General features: G+C 46.8%; 7 non-coding genes across 7 annotated transcripts; 1 reads left to right on the plus strand and 6 right to left on the minus strand.

Annotated features, from left to right (window-relative positions):
• The first annotated feature begins 398 nt into the window (after positions 1-398).
• trnaq-cug (transfer RNA glutamine (anticodon CUG)) lies at positions 399-470 on the plus strand. The gene has a single exon. It is a non-coding gene; the product is annotated as a tRNA-Gln (tRNA).
• Positions 471-2,248: 1,778 nt separating this feature from the next.
• trnae-cuc (transfer RNA glutamic acid (anticodon CUC)) lies at positions 2,249-2,320 on the minus strand. The gene has a single exon. It is a non-coding gene; the product is annotated as a tRNA-Glu (tRNA).
• Positions 2,321-5,066: 2,746 nt separating this feature from the next.
• Positions 5,067-5,148, minus strand: trnas-uga (transfer RNA serine (anticodon UGA)). Its single transcript has one exon. It is a non-coding gene; the product is annotated as a tRNA-Ser (tRNA).
• Positions 5,149-6,130: 982 nt separating this feature from the next.
• trnaa-agc (transfer RNA alanine (anticodon AGC)) lies at positions 6,131-6,202 on the minus strand. Its single transcript has one exon. It is a non-coding gene; the product is annotated as a tRNA-Ala (tRNA).
• Positions 6,203-6,946: 744 nt separating this feature from the next.
• trnae-cuc (transfer RNA glutamic acid (anticodon CUC)) lies at positions 6,947-7,018 on the minus strand. Its single transcript has one exon. It is a non-coding gene; the product is annotated as a tRNA-Glu (tRNA).
• Positions 7,019-9,776: 2,758 nt separating this feature from the next.
• Positions 9,777-9,858, minus strand: trnas-uga (transfer RNA serine (anticodon UGA)). The gene has a single exon. It is a non-coding gene; the product is annotated as a tRNA-Ser (tRNA).
• Positions 9,859-10,839: 981 nt separating this feature from the next.
• Positions 10,840-10,911, minus strand: trnaa-agc (transfer RNA alanine (anticodon AGC)). Its single transcript has one exon. It is a non-coding gene; the product is annotated as a tRNA-Ala (tRNA).
• Positions 10,912-18,663: the final 7,752 nt, after the last annotated feature.

Raw genomic sequence — 18,663 nt, forward strand, 5'->3', positions numbered from 1 at the left:
TAACCGAAAGGTTGGTGGTTGGAGCCCACTCACGGACGACTGCTCACCTTGCCAGAGCAAGCAAGAAATACAATCCCAGAAGTAACCACTGTATCTAATTATGTAAGGAAACCAGGAAATCATTATGGCGCTGCGGCATCCTTGGTCAAAGGGCCTGTTTAGTAAACAGGAAATGCCTACTCTTTTGTCTATGAAAAATATTTACAAGGACAGAAAAGCCCACAAGAAGAGCCCTCAAACCCATACCTTTCTCCCTCAAGTTTACTGCTGCTACACTTTGCATTAAGAGAGGGAAAAGTATTGCTGCACATCAAGATTATTTGCACTGTTTGCACTCCCTTGTTTCTCATTTTTTTGGCAAGGGATTATTGATGTAAAGACTCCAAGGAGGAGTCTGCGGTTCCATGGTGTAATGGTTAGCACTCTGGACTCTGAATCCAGCGATCCGAGTTCAAATCTCGGTGGAACCTTGTGTGCCCCGAGAGCAGCGCTACTCTTTCGAAAAAGTGCAGAAACAAGAAGAATCTTTGGATAAAATCTGTGCTTACCCCCTGAAAGGAGCCAACCAAAGCATACAAACTAAACAAAGCTGTTAAAATCTGGAGCTGGTTTTCTTATGACCAAGCTTATGATTCAACGCCTGCATTACAAAAGGCGTAAACGTTTCACCGCATTGCAAAAGAAAATCAAATGAAAAGCATTGATGTGTTGATGGAATCCTTTGACTTGGAGAGACAGGACTTTTATAGAACTTATTATAAGCAAGAAATGAAACAAAGAAATGACCACTATAATCCTCTGACAGTAATCTTTGTTGAAACCAATCAATCAGAACTTGCGAGGGGAATCATTTCTAAATGATCTCAATGCATTGGTAATCTGGACAACGTTCTGCTAAGTATATTCTAAACCAATGGGAACGAGAAGTTAACCTGGTTTTGTCTGACCAAGAGTGTGGAAATGTAGGAACAGCCCTAAGGAAGACCACAAAATCACATGCCTGAAGGGGAAAAATATGTTTTTTTCACCACACCATGTCAAAGTGCCCATTATTCACAAGGAAATGCTAACTGCTGGAGAACCCAGCAGGCAAACCACTATCAGGTGTTTTGGGGCTGTGCTGTTGCTCAAAAATAATGGACTGAAATTCACAGGGCACTGCAGACTGTTTTTGACTTTGCCATCCCACTCAAATTTAAAACTATGTACTTGGGCCTCAACACTCCTGCCATGGACACAATAAATGGATACCCTTGGAACATACTTTTGGCTGTAGAGAAAAAGGCCATCACAAAGAAATGCTCGACACCAACCACGCCAACGATCAAAGACTTGACTGACATAGTAACAGACATTAGACATTGGATGAATGGAAAACAGTGACATTCAGGCTTAATTTGGATAAGCACTAATTTGATTGACTTGGACCAAGTAGGCCCCCTATTTTCATTTAAAGGTGATTTTGTTTTTATTTTATGTTATGTTATGTTTTATGTAACTATTAAGTTCTTTTAATTACGATTTTTGCTCCCTGGTCGTGTCCTGTATTGTTTTATGTTTAATCAAAAGAAAAGAAAAAAGGACACACAGAACTAGTTCATTTTCTCACTACGTTATTCCTGGTTCAATCCCGGGTTTCGGCATGTGTACCTGAATGTTAGTCTTTGCTCAAAAATACAATGAATAGGAATGCTGGGTCTATTGGATATTTTGCGAGATCAGGACATAAATGGCCTGGAAAGGATCTATAAAACATAAACAGCATGCTTTCGTTGGAACATTGTTAGCATGAACATGTTTGGTAACATGTTTGGTTTCGCTGAATGTTGTACCCAAGACCTTCTGCGTGTATGGCAGATGTGATGACCACCACACAATGAAACCATGAAGCAGAAGTTTGCCTACTTCAATGCTGCTCTCTTTGATATAGCCCAATGATCAAATGTCATACTTATTTTCAAAACAGGACATCCTGTAGAAAGGTGTGGTTCAACGGTATAGCGGTTAGCGCTCTGAATCCAGAGTTTTTCTTCATTTCTTATTGCAATTAGAGGGACACCAACCAACCTGCTAGTCTATAGATGCATAGAAAAGCTGAAGGTTGATTACAAATTTCCGCATGCTGCGCCCAAATTGATGCCAAGTTTCTATGCCTCTCTTCACCTCCGTCCAGCTTGAATGTACTCGTAACCACGGTGAGTCTTGTACATAATGTGGCTACAAGTATTCCAGAAGGACAGACCAGATATTCCCATACCTGGAGTTGAACCCGGGCCACCTGAATGAGAGCCAGGAATCCTAACCGCTAGACCATATGGGAAGGATTTGAGAAGGTAAGAGCTAATTTAATGGTAAAAAAGATAAGATAAGATGAGATGAGATGAGATGAGATAAGATAAGATAAGATAATAAGATAAATACATAAATACTATTGCATGTGATCACAACAGTAATTGCACATGAATATGTGTCATGAAGGCACATAGATTGCACATGAATTTCACAGTAATTGCACATGAATTGCACATGGATTCCAACAGCAATTGCACATATGACGGAATTGCACATCAGTATTAGGTTAGGTCAGTATTGCGAGTGTTCAGGACTAACAGTGTTTGTTATAAAGTCTGACAGCAGCAGGAAGGAAAGACCTACGAAACCTTTCCCTCACACAGCGAGGGTGGATTAGTCTCTCACTGAAGCTGCTCTCCAGAGCGGACATAGTGTCCTGCAGGGGATGACACTCATGGTCCAGCATAGATGTGAATCTAGCCAGGACCCTCATGTCCCCCACCTCCTGCACCGAGTCCAGAGCACAGCCCAGGACGGAGCTGGACTTCTCGATGACTTTGTCCAGCCTCTTCCTCTCCCTCTCTGTGATGCTGCTGCTCCAGCAGGCCACACCGTACAGGAGGGCTGATGCCACCACAGAGTCGTAGAAGGTCTTCAGGAGTGGCCCTGTCACTCCAAAAGACCTGAGTCTCCTCAGGAGGTAGAGCCGACTCTGTCTCTTCCTGTACAGTGCGTCTGTGTTATGAGTCCAGTCCAGTTTGTGGTTCAAATCAACACCCAGGTACTTGTATGAGTCCATTCTCTCAATGTCCCGTCCCTGGATGTTCACTGGTAAGGGGGCAGTGGGGTGGCGTCTGCGGAAATCCACCACCATTTCCTTGGTCTTCCCCGCTTTGATGAGGTGGTTCCGCTGACACCAGTCCACAAAGTCCTGCGCCAGTCCTCTGTACTCCGCGTCATCTTCGTCCGTGATGAGTCCGATAATGGCAGAGTCATCAGAGAACTTCTGCAGGACACAGCTGTCCGTGTCATGTCTGAAGTCTGCAGTGTAAAGGGTGAAGAGAAAGGGCGCGAGGACAGTGCCCTGGGGCGCCCCCACACTGCAGGTCCGAGTGTCAGACACACAATCCCGTGCTCTCACAAACTGTAAATCCTCTGGGACCGCATGAGGCTCGCTATTTCCGTCATTTTATTTTGAAGGGACCTCACGTTACCCATGACTACGGCGGTAACCGACTTCCTGTTTGTCCCTCTCTTCTCTCTGAGTTTACGTCCAGCCTGTCTGCTTCGTTGCGTTTTCCTTAGGATGTCCGCCGGGATAACGTGACGATCTCCGGGTAAGACGACTGTTCTCCGCAGTTTCATTAGTTCCTCCTTTGTGTAAACGCGGTACGGCGCCGGCCGGGGGGCGGGGCCGGAGCCGGGGGACTCAGAGCCAAGACACATCGCCACGACACGACGAAAACACTCAATCCAGCCGAATAAAGTCAAAACAAGTTTTTTTAAAGCGATTCCAGTGCGTGTCCCGATCGTTCATGAAGTTCCTCTTTCATATAAACGTGTATATAAGCGTGTACCGACAACACGCCGTACTTTGGCGGCGGCCGGAGGGCGCGGGGGGGCTAGCTCGGAGCTAGCTCACATCACAACAACACGACGAAAAACGCTCAAATCCAGCCGAAAAAAGTCAAAAACAGTTGAATTAAAAACGATTCCAGCGCGTGTCCCTATCGTACAGTAAAATAGAAAAAATGTACTAACTATATTTACAAAATATAGGAGATGAAGCACAATAAGTGTGAGAAAAAAGAGAGAGCGTTTACACCGGGCTGCTAGCTGTACCAGCGCCTTATGGCGTATAAAGAAGGCCTCATTGATGCTTGAGAGTTAAGGAACATTTCTGTATGTAATAGATATAAGCCCATTCCACGTGCAACAAGTCTAGTGATTAGTATTTTCCTTGTGGCTCAGCCTATTAGACCATGGACCTGAAATCCACAATCCCGGATTTTGGAGGCTAGTATCCTGTGCATATTGCTTATGGGGTTATGTACCCATAATAGACTCAAATTGCTTCAAAATGTCTAATCATGGGTCTTTTTTGACCTACATCTTCTTTCACTACTCAGCTATCCTTTTCCCCAAAAAAGAAATAACAATGTAGGATGGATAAAAGAAATGTGCTGCTAGATTCAAAGCAAATGTGGAACTGGGAGCTTGCGCTGAAGATCGGCTTCCATCATCCAACACATTACTGACTAGCTATGTTAATTTGGATTGACAATGGCAATAATGCAAGTAAAAACATTCTAGCAGAGGATGGTTTCGATCCATTGACCTCTGGGATATGGGCCCAGCACGCTTCCGCTGCGCCACTCTGCTGAATGGTTATGATCATGGGACTCAAACCCACAATCCCTGGTTCAAGAGGCCAGTGCGTAATGCCCATGGGGCTGTATACGTCTAATAGACTCAAATCGCTTCAAAATATGAAATCTAATTTTAAAGGAATGTGGAACTAGGATCTTGCTACGAAAGATTGTGCTCTAACACTGAGCTACATAACCATCTCTTGTCTGTCATGATTATTGTCCAAGCGAGACCTGGAGTCAACACTTTTCACTTTGTGCCATCAACATATTGAATGGAGATGCAGGGGATTGAAACAAGGATTTCATAAATGCCCTCGTTCTGAAAGAAAGGCTCCGAAATTAAACATAAGCAAACATGCTGGTTTATAGAATAGAACCTCAAAATCTGTGCTGCTAAACACACGTTGCTGACAGGACTCGAACCTGCGCGGGGAAACCCCAATGGATTTCAAGTCCATCGCCTTAACCTCTCGGCCACAACAACAATACACATTTGAACTGTGTTTAAGAAAGTGGAAATTATCCACATTATTTTCTGAAACTAGCGCAATTACATTACCAGATTTAACTCTCCATGAATTCATGGAGACAGCATGTTTTACTAAACATTCTAAGCTCAGGTTTGGCGAGACATACCCATACTGGAAGTTGGGAATGTTGCCCAGGCTGCCTCGGCGAGAACTAGAAATTCTAACCCCTAGACCATATGAGAAATATAAAGATCAAGTGTAACAGATTGAATTGTAACATAAGCCTCATTGATGTTTGAGAGGTTAAAGAACAGTGCATAGTTGGGTCACCAGCTTTTAAGCAAGCATTTTTAATATCTAAATGTGCTTGGTTCTGCATGTCATGGAGAGAAGCACATAGCTCGGGATTTGTATCTTTCTTTTGGTTCAGCCAAATAGAGCCAGGTCTTGATTTTTAATACAGTTTTTTTTTAATGGGGTAGGAAGCACTATCAAGCAGCTCTGAGTTTGTGTTGTCCCGCCCCAGAAAATCTGGCTGAGTGCTCTAAGGAGCTAGATTTAAGTTCCAGTCCCTGTGAAGGGATGCTTTCAAGTACAACCGCTGCTACGTTGCATGGAACAGCTAAAGGTTGATTACTGCATATTGCACGCTGCATCCTAAATGGATGGGATTTTTCAATGTCTCTCTTAACAACCCACAGCGTGTCTTATTCATACTGTGGATTCAAGTCTTCCAAAAGGCTGACCACAATGTTCCCATGCCAGGAGTTGAACCCAGGCCACCTGAATGGGCCACTTTGTCTCACCTTCCTGCAGGTAGTGTGGATGGATGAAATAAAATTGTTTGAATTTTATAAGTGCTACAAGGTTCAAAGGTAATGCGGGACTGGGAGCTTGCACTGAATCACCACATGTGCTGATTTGAAATATTTCAGTGAAGGTCTCTAAAATTCACTGCAGTGTAATCTGGCCATTAGCAAAGACTACAGTGTCACCTGGAGATGCTGGGGATTGAACCCAAGACCTCATACAAGCTAAGCATTCGCTCTACCACTGAGCTACATCCCCTTCCTTTTCAATGCCTTAAAATGATAGAATGGACAAAAACAGAACAGATAGAATAGAATCAACAGAAACAGTGACCAGATAGGCAATTCAATTCTTCATTTTTTTTTTGTTTATTCCAATTTGACTGGTTGTGACACAAAGGTTTGTCCCATTGTTACTTTACTTACATGTGCGTCACTTTTTGTGTGTTACAGTAACTTTTTTGGCCTGATCACCCAGTCCACAAGTGTTCCTGTACCTATATATTTACAAATCAAGCACTGTTAAGCAGGTGGCATCCTTTGCTGGTCAGGGGGAAGAGAAAGGTATGTTTCCAGCAGGGTTCTAAGAAATATGAAGCAATGCCAATGGATTTTTTGCCCATCAGCTTGACCACCTGGCCACCACAATACTGCATCTTTGGAAAATTACAGTGAAAGCTTGAGACCAATAAAAAAAATCAAGATATGCTTGTCCAGTCAAAAATTGCTGGAAAACATGACTGATCCCAAATGAAGCAAAGTATGCGCTCTACCGCTGACCCACTTTGTCTAGAAATGCTCCAAAAAGAAACACCAACCAACCTGCTAGTCTATAGATGCATAGAAAAGCTGAAGGTTGATTACAAACTTCCGCATGCTGCGCCCAAATTGATGCCAAGTTTCTATGCCTCTCTTCACCTCCGTCCAGCTTGAATGTACTCGTAACCACAGTGAGTCTTGTACATAATGTGGCTACAAGTATTCCAGAAGGACAGACCAGATATTCCCATACCGGGAGTTAAACCCGGGCCACCTGAATGAGAGCCAGGAATCCTAACCGCTAGACCATATGGGAAGGATTAGAGAAGGTAAGAGCTAATTTAATGGTAAAAAAGATAAGATAAGATAAGATGATATGAGATGAGATGAGATGATGAGATGAGATGAGATGAGATGAGATGAGATAAGATAAGATAATAAGATAAATACATAAATACCATTGCATGTGATCACAACAGTAATTGCACATGAATATGTGTCATGACGGCACATAGATTGCACATGAATTTCACAGTAATTGCACATGAATTGCACATGGATTCCAACAGCAATTGCACATATGACGGAATTGCACATCAGTATTAGGTTAGGTCAGTATTGCGAGTGTTCAGGACTAACAGTGTTTGTTATAAAGTCTGACAGCAGCAGGAAGGAAAGACCTACGAAACCTTTCCCTCACACAGCGAGGGTGGATTAGTCTCTCACTGAAGCTGCTCTCCAGAGTGGACATTGTGTCCTGCAGGGGATGACACTCATGGTCCAGCATAGATGTGAATCTAGCCAGGACCCTCGTGTCCCCCACCTCCTGCACCGAGTCCAGAGCACAGCCCAGGACGGAGCTGGACTTCTCGATGACTTTGTCCAGCCTCTTCCTCTCCCTCTCTGTGATGCTGCTGCTCCAGCAGGCCACACCGTACAGGAGGGCTGATGCCACCACAGAGTCGTAGAAGGTCTTCAGGAGTGGCCCTGTCACTCCAAAAGACCTGAGTCTCCTCAGGAGGTAGAGCCGACTCTGGCTCTTCCTGTACAGTGCGTCTGTGTTATGAGTCCAGTCCAGTTTGTGGTTCAGATCAACACCCAGGTACTTGTATGAGTCCATTCTCTCAATGTCCCGTCCCTGGATGTTCACTGGTAAGGGGGCAGTGGGGTGGCGTCTGCGGAAATCCACCACCATTTCCTTGGTCTTCCCCGCGTTGATGAGGTGGTTCCGCTGACACCAGTCCACAAAGTCCTGCGCCAGTCCTCTGTACTCCGCGTCATCTTCGTCCGTGATGAGTCCGATAATGGCAGAGTCATCAGAGAACTTCTGCAGGACACAGCTGTCCGTGTCATGTCTGAAGTCTGCAGTGTAAAGGGTGAAGAGAAAGGGCGCGAGGACAGTGCCCTGGGGCGCCCCCACACTGCAGGTCCGAGTGTCAGACACACAATCCCGTGCTCTCACAAACTGTAAATCCTCTGGGACCGCATGAGGCTCGCTATTTCCGTCATTTTATTTTGAAGGGACCTCACGTTACCCATGACTACGGCGGGAACCGACTTCCTGTTTGTCCCTCTCTTCTCTCTGAGTTTACGTCCAGCCTGTCTGCTTCGTTGCGTTTTCCTTAGGATGTCCGCCGGGATAACGTGACGATCTCCGGGTAAGACGACTGTTCTCCGCAGTTTCATTAGTTCCTCCTTTGTGTAAACGCGGTACGGCGCCGGCCGGGGGGCGGGGCCGGAGCCGGGGGACTCAGAGCCAAGACACATCGCCACGACACGACGAAAACACTCAATCCAGCCGAATAAAGTCAAAACAAGTTATTTTAAAGCGATTCCAGTGCGTGTCCCGATCGTTCATGAAGTTCCTCTTTCATATAAACGTGTATATAAGCGTGTACCGACAACACGCCGTACTTTGGCGGCGGCCGGAGGGCGCGGGGGGGCTAGCTCGGATGAAAAACGCTCAAATCCAGCCGAAAAAAGTCAAAAACAGTTGAATTAAAAACGATTCCAGCGCGTGTCCCTATCGTACAGTAAAATAGAAAAAATGTACTAACTATATTTACAAAATATAGGAGATGAAGCACAATAAGTGTGAGAAAAAAGAGAGAGCGTTTACACCGGGCTGCTAGCTGCACCAGCGCCTTATGACGTATAAAGAAGGCCTCATTGATGCTTGAGAGTTAAGGAACAGTTCTGTATGTAATAGATATAAGCCCATTCCACGTGCAACAAGTCTAGTGATTAGTATTTTCCTTGTGGCTCAGCCTATTAGACCATGGACCTGAAATCCACAATCCCGGATTTTGGAGGCTAGTATCCTGTGCATATTGCTTATGGGGTTATGTACCCATAATAGACTCAAATTGCTTCAAAATGTCTAATCATGGGTCTTTTTTGACCTACATCTTCTTTCACTACTCAGCTATCCTTTTCCCCAAAAAAGAAATAACAATGTAGGATGGATAAAAGAAATGTGCTGCTAGATTCAAAGCAAATGTGGAACTGGGAGCTTGCGCTGAAGATCGGCTTCCATCATCCAACACATTACTGACTAGCTTGGTTAATTTGGATTGACAATGGCAATAATGCAAGTAAAAACATTCTAGCAGAGGATGGTATCGATCCATCGACCTCTGGGTTATGGGCCCAGCACGCTTCCGCTGCGCCACTCTGCTGAATGGTTATGATCATGGGACTCAAACCCACAGTCCCTGGTTCAAGAGGCCAGTGCGTAATGCCCATGGGGCTGTATACGTCTAATAGACTCAAATTGCTTCAAAATATGAAATCTAATTTTAAAGGAATGTGGAACTGGGATCTTGCTACGAAAGACTGTGCTCTAACACTGAGCTACATAACCATCTCTTGTCTGTCATGATTATTGTCCAAGCGAGACCTGGAGTCAACACTTTTCACTTTGTGCCATCAACATATTGAATGGAGATGCAGGGGATTGAAACAAGGATTTCATACATGCCCTCGTTCTGAAGTGAGGCTCCGAAATTAAACATCAGCAAACATGCTGGTTTATAGAATAGAACGAAACCTCAAAATCTGTGCTGCTAAACACACGTTGCTGACAGGACTCGAACCTGCGCGGGGAAACCCCAATGGATTTCAAGTCCATCGCCTTAACCTCTCGGCCACAACAACAATACACATTTGAACTGTGTTTAAGAAAGCGGAAATTATCCACATTATTTTCTGAAACTAGCGCAATTACATTACCAGATTTAACTCTCCATGAATTCATGGAGACAGCATGTTTTACTAAACATTCTAAGCTCAGGTTTGGCGAGACATACCCATACTGGAAGTTGGGAATGTTGCCCAGGCTGCCTCGGCGAGAACTAGAAATTCTAATCCCTAGACCATATGAGAAATATAAAGATCAAGTGTAACAGATTGAATTGTAACATAAGCCTCATTGATGTTTGAGAGGTTAAAGAACAGTGCATAGTTGGGTCACCAGCTTTTAAGCAAGCATTTTTAATATCTAAATGTGCTTGGTTCTGCATGTCATGGAGAGAAGCACATAGCTCGGGATTTGTATCTTTCTTTTGGTTCAGCCAAATAGAGCCAGGTCTTGGTTTTTAATACAGTTTTTTTTAATGGGGTAGGAAGCACTATCAAGCAGCTCTGAGTTTGTGTTGTCCCGCTCCAGAAAATCTGGCTGAGTGCTCTAAGGAGCTAGATTTAAGTTCCAGTCCCTGTGAAGGGATGCTTTCAAGTACAACCGCTGCTACGTTGCATGGAACAGCTAAAGGTTGATTACTGCATATTGCACGCTGCATCCTAAATGGATGGGATTTTTCAATGTCTCTCTTAACAACCCACAGCGTGTCTTATTCATACTGTGGATTCAAGTCTTCCAAAAGGCTGACCACAATGTTCCCATGCCAGGAGTTGAACCCAGGCCACCTGAATGGGCCACTTTGTCTCACCTTCCTGCAGGTAGTGTGGATGGATGAAATAATATTGTTTGAATTTTATAAGTGCTACAAGGTTCAAAGGTAATGCGGGTCTGGGAGCTTGCACTGAATCACCACATGTGCTGATTTGAAATATTTAAGTGAAGGTCTCTAAAATTCACTGCAGTGTAATCTGGCCATTAGCAAAGACTACAGTGTCACCTGGAGATGCTGGGGATTGAACCCAAGACCTCATACATGCTAAGCATGCGCTCTACCACTGAGCTACATCCCCTTTCCTTATCAATGCCTTAAAATGATAGACGGATAGATGGACAAAAACAGAACAGATAGAATAGAATCAACAGAAACAGTGACCAGATAGGCAATTCAATTCTTCATTTTTTTTTTGTTTATTCCAATTTGACTGGTTGTGACACAAAGGTTTGTCCCATTGTTACTTTACTTACATGTGCGTCACTTTTTGTGTGTTACAGTAACTTTTTTGGCCTGATCACCCAGTCCACAAGTGTTCCTGTACCTATATATTTACAAATCAAGCACTGTTAAGCATGTGGCATCCTTTGCTGGTCAGGGGGAAGAGAAAGGTATGTTTCCAGCAGGGTTCTAAGAAATATGAAGCAATGCCAATGGATTTTTTGCCCATCAGCTTGACCACCTGGCCACCACAATACTGCATCTTTGGAAAATTACAGTGAAAGCTTGAGACCAATAAAAAAATCAAGATATGCTTGTCCAGTCAAGAATTGCTGGAAAACATGACTGATCCCAAATGAAGCAAAGTATGCGCTCTACCGCTGACCCACTTTGTCTAGAAATGCTCCAAAAAGAAACACCAACCAACCTGCTAGTCTATAGATGCATAGAAAAGCTAAAGGTTAATTACAAACTTCCGCATGCTGCGCCCTAATTGATGCCATGTTTCTATGCCTCTCTTCACCTCCGTCCAGCTTGAATGTAATTGTAACCACAGTGAGTCTTGTACATAATGTAAGCCGGGAGTTGAACCCGGGCCACCTGGATGAGAGCCAGGAATCCAAAACCGCTAGACCATATGGGAAGGATTTGAGAAGGTAAGAGCTAATTTAATGGTAAATAAGATAAGATAAGATAAGATAAGATAAGATAATAAGATAAATACATAAATACCATTGCATGTGATCACAACAGTAATTGCACATGAATATGTGTCATGACGGCACATAGATTGCACATGAATTTCACAGTAATTGCACATGAATTGCACATGGATTCCAACAGCAATTGCACATATGACGGAATTGCACATCAGTATTAGGTTAGGTCAGTATTGCGAGTGTTCAGGACTAACAGTGTTTGTTATAAAGTCTGACAGAAGCAGGAAGGAAAGACCTACGAAACCTTTCCCTCACACAGCGAGGGTGGATTAGTCTCTCACTGAAGCTGCTCTCCAGAGCGGACATAGTGTCCTGCAGGGGATGACACTCATGGTCCAGCATAGATGTGAATCTAGCCAGGACCCTCATGTCCCCCACCTCCTGCACCGAGTCCAGAGCACAGCCCAGGACGGAGCTGGACTTCTTGATGACTTTGTCCAGCCTCTTCCTCTCCCTCTCTGTGATGCTGCTGCTCCAGCAGGCCACACCGTACAGGAGGGCTGATGCCACCACAGAGTCGTAGAAGGTCTTCAGGAGTGGCCCTGTCACTCCAAAAGACCTGAGTCTCCTCAGGAGGTAGAGCCGACTCTGTCTCTTCCTGTACAGTGCGTCTGTGTTATGAGTCCAGTCCAGTTTGTGGTTCAGATCAACACCCAGGTACTTGTATGAGTCCATTCTCTCAATGTCCCGTCCCTGGATGTTTACTGTTTTTTTTTTTTGTTTTTTTTTTATCTTTTATTATCAAAAACATCAAAACAAGTATTTACATATATTTACATGAATGTACAGACAGACATGACACACAAGGGCAGGGGAATGGGATACACAAGGGCAGGGGGAGACGAGACAAAAAATTACAGAAAATCAAACACACAATCATTCTCCAAACATTCTTCAGTGATGGGGGGTGATGCCGTGGTTGGGGTTGATGCCGTGGTTGGGGGGGTTATGCCGGGGTCAGAAGATGATGTCCAGGTTTCCAGAGGGTGTGAGGTGGATCAGGGTGTTGTGGGGGACGAGGTGGGTGATGAACCGGTGCTCTGCTGCCATGTGGAGGTGTCGGAGGTGTGCGGCCAAGAGTCCTTTGAAGATGGGCCAGGGTTCTGCTGTTTTATTGTCACGGAGATGGATGTTCCTGTTGAGATATAATGTGTACCGGCTATGGAGAGGGTTAGTCGGGCGAGATGGGTGTTGGCTACAGAGCGACTCTGTCCGGGACCAAAGAGGAAGAGCCAGGGCTCCTGGTCGTCCCCTCCTAGGGCCGCCGGCAGTGGGAGCCTCCAGGACAGCCTCCGAGCGAGGAGGTCCTGCAGTCGGGACCAGAACGGGCGGACGGCCGGGCAGGTGTACAGCATGTGCTCCAGGGTCTCGGGGGGTCCGTGGCACACGGGGCAGTCCGCAGCGTAGCTGTCGGGAAGAAATGCGTGCAGTGCTGCGGATGTAAAGACGATCCTGTGTCTAAATCTGAAGTCAAAATGACCTACGTTATGTGGGGTGTACCAATTATAGATGTTGGCCCAGATGGTTGCAATGGTGCGTGCGGGGAATGTTAATGACCATTTGTGTTCCGAGGCGGGACGCCTGAGCACTCCCGGCAACAACAACTGATACAGGATGCGGGTGGGTAGGTCTGTGAAAATCCTAAACCTCCCCGTGCTAACAAATACATTAAAATTCAACTTACCTGTCGTGCTCCCCATTTGGCCCAAAGTGCTTCCCCAATGCCTGACCAGATTCCTGTTAAAAATACTTACCATACCACTAATATACTTTTTCCTAAACACTTTACCTGCTAACCTAAAACACTTCCCTATATAATCTACACTAAAATTACCTTTCACGTCAAATACCTTACCTACATATTCCAGCCCAGCCTCCTCCATCGCCCCACTGATCATGCACTCACGCTTCCCGGGGGGAGCGGAGAGCAAGTCAGGGTTATGACGGAGGGGCATGTGCGCGAGACCCTCACCGCTGTCTGGAACCGCCACAGTCAGGGGCCTGAAAGTCCTCCACGCCTCCAAGAGTTCCCTCTCGAAGGGGGGGAGGCCTTCCAGGACCGAAACAGGGGGCAACAAACACAAATTATAAACACCAAACTTACCTAGACTATTAACAAACTCACCTATATAATCCTTCCATGGAGCATCTACCTCAACGTCTAGAAATTTCCGAATTGTTTTCAGCCGGAAGGCCTTCTTCCTTAACTCTAAATCTGCTAACTTTAAACCTCCCTGATCGTACTCACCTATCATAACCTTATGTGCAATAAAGCCCCTCTCACGATTCCACAAAAAGTGGTTTATCACTAACCTTAATTTGTTAGCATAGACCCCCGGCAGGCCGTACACGGAGAGTGCATGGTTCAACATGGACATGCACAAAGAATTTACAACTAAGACTTTACCTTTTAATGTCAGATTACGACGTCTCCAAAAATTCAAGCGCGCTGTAATTTTCTCGCACAAAGGCGACCAAAGTGCAGTACGACACGCCTCCTCGTCTCTGCCCAGGGGGACGCCGAGGACCTTGTAGGAGTCCCCGGCCTCCCGGAGCTGGACAGGGAGAGGAACAGGCGTGACGCTGCCGCAAAATTTAACCGTGGTTTTATCGAAATTTATTTTGGCCCCTGAAGCGAGGCCATAAACATTGAGCACGTGGAGAGAGGCGTTCAGGCTCTCCACGTCTCGGAGGATCAGATTCGTGTCATCTGCGTACTGAAAAATTTTGACTTCCCTACCCGCAGGCGTGGTCAGTCCCCTCACCGCCGCGTCCGCCCGCAACATGGCCGCCAAAGGCTCAGCGGCGATGCTGTAGAGGAGCGACGAGAGGGGACAGCCCTGCCTGACTGATCTTTTTAAGGGGAAAGAGTCAATTAGAAACCCGTTGACTTTGACCTTACTGACCGCAAAGGAATAGATGAGCTGTAGCCAATTAACAAACCGTTCGCCGAAACCTAACTTACCTAATACAGTCCAGAGGAACGAATGCTCAACTCTGTCGAACGCCTTGTTAAAGTCTACACTAACGTGAATACCACCGGTCGCGTGCATCTGCCGAAGGAGATATCTCAGAGACAAAACTATGTCTGAGATGTCCCTCCCGGGGACGCTGTAGGCCTGCGAGGGGTGTATGATGGATCCAATCACACGCTTTAACCTACCTGCTAATACCTTTGCTAAAATTTTATAGACTACGTTCAAAAGGCTAATGGGCCTGTAGTTGGCGAGGCTGCTCCTGTCGCCCTTCTTAAAAAGCAGAGTGACGACACTCATCGCAAAACCATCGCCAACTCTACACTCACTCTCAAAATCCTGATATAATAGGAGTAGGATCGGAGCTAACCTGGAAGCGAAACGCTTGAAAAACTCACAGGTTAGTCCGTCCTCTCCGGGGCTTTTTCCTGTATTTAAACTCTTGACTGCAGCCTCTATCTCCATGAGAGACAGAGGCGCGTCGCACAGCTCCCTATCCTCCCTGCTCAGTTTGCGCTCCAGAGCACCTACAGCCTGGTCTAAAGCCTGCTCTGCCACTCCGTCTGAACTAAAAAGCCTACTATAGAAATCCTGCGCTGTCTCTAAAACCTCACTTACCTCGGAAACAATCTTACCTGTCTTCTCTATCAACTTATCTATGTGCATCTTTCCCTGTGTAGCCTTCTCACAGCCGAAGAAGAACGCTGTCGAGCGTTCTCCTTCGACTGTGTGTCTGGCTTTTGCCCTCAAAATTGCACCCTGACACCTACTTACCTCCAGCTGCTCCAGCTCAGCGCGCACCACCAGGTACTCTGGATCCACAGGGCCAGTGGTGGAAGCTGCGCCCTGGTCCAGGACCTGCAGGCGCTGGCGGAGAGCGGTCTCCCTCCTGGTCGACAGCCACGCCTTGTGTTTGCTGTAATTGACACAGAGCTTTTTAATGCGTGTTTTTGCCGTCGGCCACCAATCGACCACGCTGTCGATCAGCTCCAGCTCCATGTCAAATACATCAAACAAAAAGTCCATTTTCCTACAAAAAGTTTCATCACCGAGGATGGAGCTGTTTAGGACCCACAGTCCTCCATTCCTCGGTGATGAAACTAACCCAAAATAAATATCTAAAGTGGAGTGATCACTCAAGCCTGACCACTTGTAGGAAGCACCACTGACTCTCTGTGCCAGGTCTGAGGAGGCAAAACAGAGGTCAATGCGGGACTGCTTCAGGACGCCCTGCCACCTGGAGAAATCCTTCAGGAAGGGGTGGACGAACCGCCACACCTCCGTCAGGTTCCTGCTGGCGGCTTCTTCCAACAGGGCTGTCCTGGCAGTGCTGTTTTTAAAAGAGTTGTTAATGCCGATGTCTGTCTTGCAAAGTGTTGTATTAAAGTCACCGATTATGATTGTATTGTCGTTTGCAAAGCGAAATATTTTTTTGAAGAATTGCCTCCTCAGACCATCATCGTTCGGGGCGTAGATATTAATTAGTCTGAACTTCACTGTGTCCGTGAAGTCCAGGACCAGGAAGGAGCCCTCTGGGTCGGCGTGTACCAGGGTGGGTTGGCCTAAGACACCAGGCCTCACCACCGTGGCCACATCGCGCGAGCACGCCGTGCCCAGGGCCCAAAATACAGAGCCTACTCCCACGTTCCGCACTCGTTGCGCGTGGCTGACATCCCAATGCGTTTCTTGGATGCAGAGCACGTCCCACTTGGAAAAGTGTAACGCGCTCTGCATCCGCACTGGGCTCCGCAGGCCGCCTGCGTTCCAAGAGGACAAGGAGAACGCCATTAAGAGGAGACTTTGGAGGATACAACCCATCTTTTATTTCGACTTCTTTTTGGCGCCCGTCGCATCTGACTCCCACACTCTTTTTCTGACTTCACGGGTGGAGAAATCCATGAAGTCATCATTAAAAACAGTCTCAAGCTCACCTCGTGGGGCAGAGCTGCGTGTGGAGGATGGTGGGTTGATGGAGCTTTCTGCTGGCGCTTTTGATGTGGCTGGAATGGAGGAGGCGGAGGAGGTGGAGCCGCTCTGAGCAGCAGCGCCCTCTCCATCTCCTGCCACCTGCTTCCTGCGTCTTGTCCCTTTCTTTTCCTTCTTCTCCACCTGTCCCCTCTTACCACCGTCCGACTGGAGCTTGGGATCATCACCCAGCCCTGTGGTGATGTCCCCCCCTTTGGAGGTAAGATGCGGGGCCTGTCCCGCACCCATCCTCCTCCCGGGTTCAGCCTCTGCCTCCACGGGCTTAGGAGTTGGACCCTCACGAGTCCCTTCCCTCTGGTCAGGAGGAGCAGTTTGTCCTGCTCCCACCTTCCCAGACGCCAGCGCTGAGCCGAGCACCATCTCCAGTGCGACGGGCGCCTCCTCGTCTGAGGAGTCAGAGGAGCAAGAGGAGCCGAACACCTCTGGCTCCCCTGACTCCTCCACAGCCTCCTCCTCCAAAACCTCCTCTACTTCGGAGAGAGCAGTTGCGGGCACGTTCTGGGCCACGTCACTGCTCTCTCCTCCAATGGCGTCCTCCCTGTCCTCCCCTCTGTCCTCCCCTCTGTCCTCCTCTCTGTCACCCGCACCACACGGACATAAGTGGCGGAACATGCGGCACTCTCTGCACTTCGGGGCCCACTGCGCGACACACTCGCGCGCGTAATGCCCCTGGCTCCCGCAGTTGCGGCACAGAAAGTCAGGGCACTCCCTCAGAATATGGCCAGGCTGGAGACACCCCCTACACACCCGCACCTGCCTGTCGTGTATTACCCTGAAGTACTCGGGGCCCCCCGCGGTGTCAAACCTGACAGAATACGGTAAGGACTGCACCGTGTCCGTGAACCTTACCCGTACAAACCTGGTGCCGTCCGCCATGTTCGTCCCCGGCCACATTCTCCTCCTCACCTCGGAGACCGCAGAGACCCCCCAGGCGTAGAGCTTGGCCAGGATCTCCTCGTCCTCGATATAAGCCGGCAGCCCCATGAAGGACATGACCAGCTCATCAACCGAGATGTCACGGGCGTGAACCCTGACTCCTCCAATGCAGTACCCATCCAGGAGCCGCTCCTTCGCTTTGGTGGTACTGACGGTTACTTCATACTTGTCCTTTGAGATGAGTCTGCACGCTACTATGGAGCCGCACACCTCCTGAGTTGATTTCAAAAAAGCTAGTGGCGTGATTTGTGCTCCCTCCGTTAGTTCCAATACCACAGTGAGTTCTTTCATAAATTTCATCCTTCTTTCTTTGTTCTTTCTATTATTTACTGATTCTTTCAAACTTTGTCTTGCCTTTGTCGTGTCCATTCCAGTGTCCGATGCCGTGTTGTCCGTCCTTTGAGCCATGCTCACAAAAAAACAAAAAATCCACCTCCCAGTAAGTTTACTGGGAGGGGAACAAACAAAAAAACTGAAAAAAGTAAATGAAAATGATCAAAATAACGATTAAAAACTCCAAAAAACTCCCAAACCTCCAGCTCCAGACCATGCAGCACACCACAAATTGCACGCACCTCAAAAAGGCGAAATCTACGAGGTAACATTGGTCACTGAATATCTAGCTGAAACAGGTGGAGTAGCATTTAAGAGGCGCTGTGGCTGTCTAGTAAACAGGACATCCTGGGTTCAAATCCCAGCAGTGCCTTCATGATAGCCTTTCAAGCAAATCAGTTGTTTACATGTACAGAAAAACTTATCACCCGAAAGAGCTCTTTTACATTTTGCAATTAGAGATTGAAAAGTATCCCTGAATAAACAGAGTAAATGCACTCTTTTCACTCCTTGTTTCTCAGTTTGATGGTAAGGATTGATTGATGTAGACTGTTTTCGGATGACTGTTTTGCTTTTGTGAAAAAGGGGAATCAGACAAAAGTTGCAAAGGCATTCAAAGGCTGTGAGTTCGAGACCCACCAGAGTCACTGTTGTAACCCC

The sequence above is a fragment of the Eucyclogobius newberryi genome, unplaced genomic scaffold, assembly GCF_026437365.1.
Source record: "Eucyclogobius newberryi isolate DKJ021-1_F unplaced genomic scaffold, fEucNew1.0.hap1 SCAF_46, whole genome shotgun sequence".
Taxonomy (NCBI): Eukaryota; Metazoa; Chordata; class Actinopteri; order Gobiiformes; family Gobiidae; genus Eucyclogobius; species Eucyclogobius newberryi.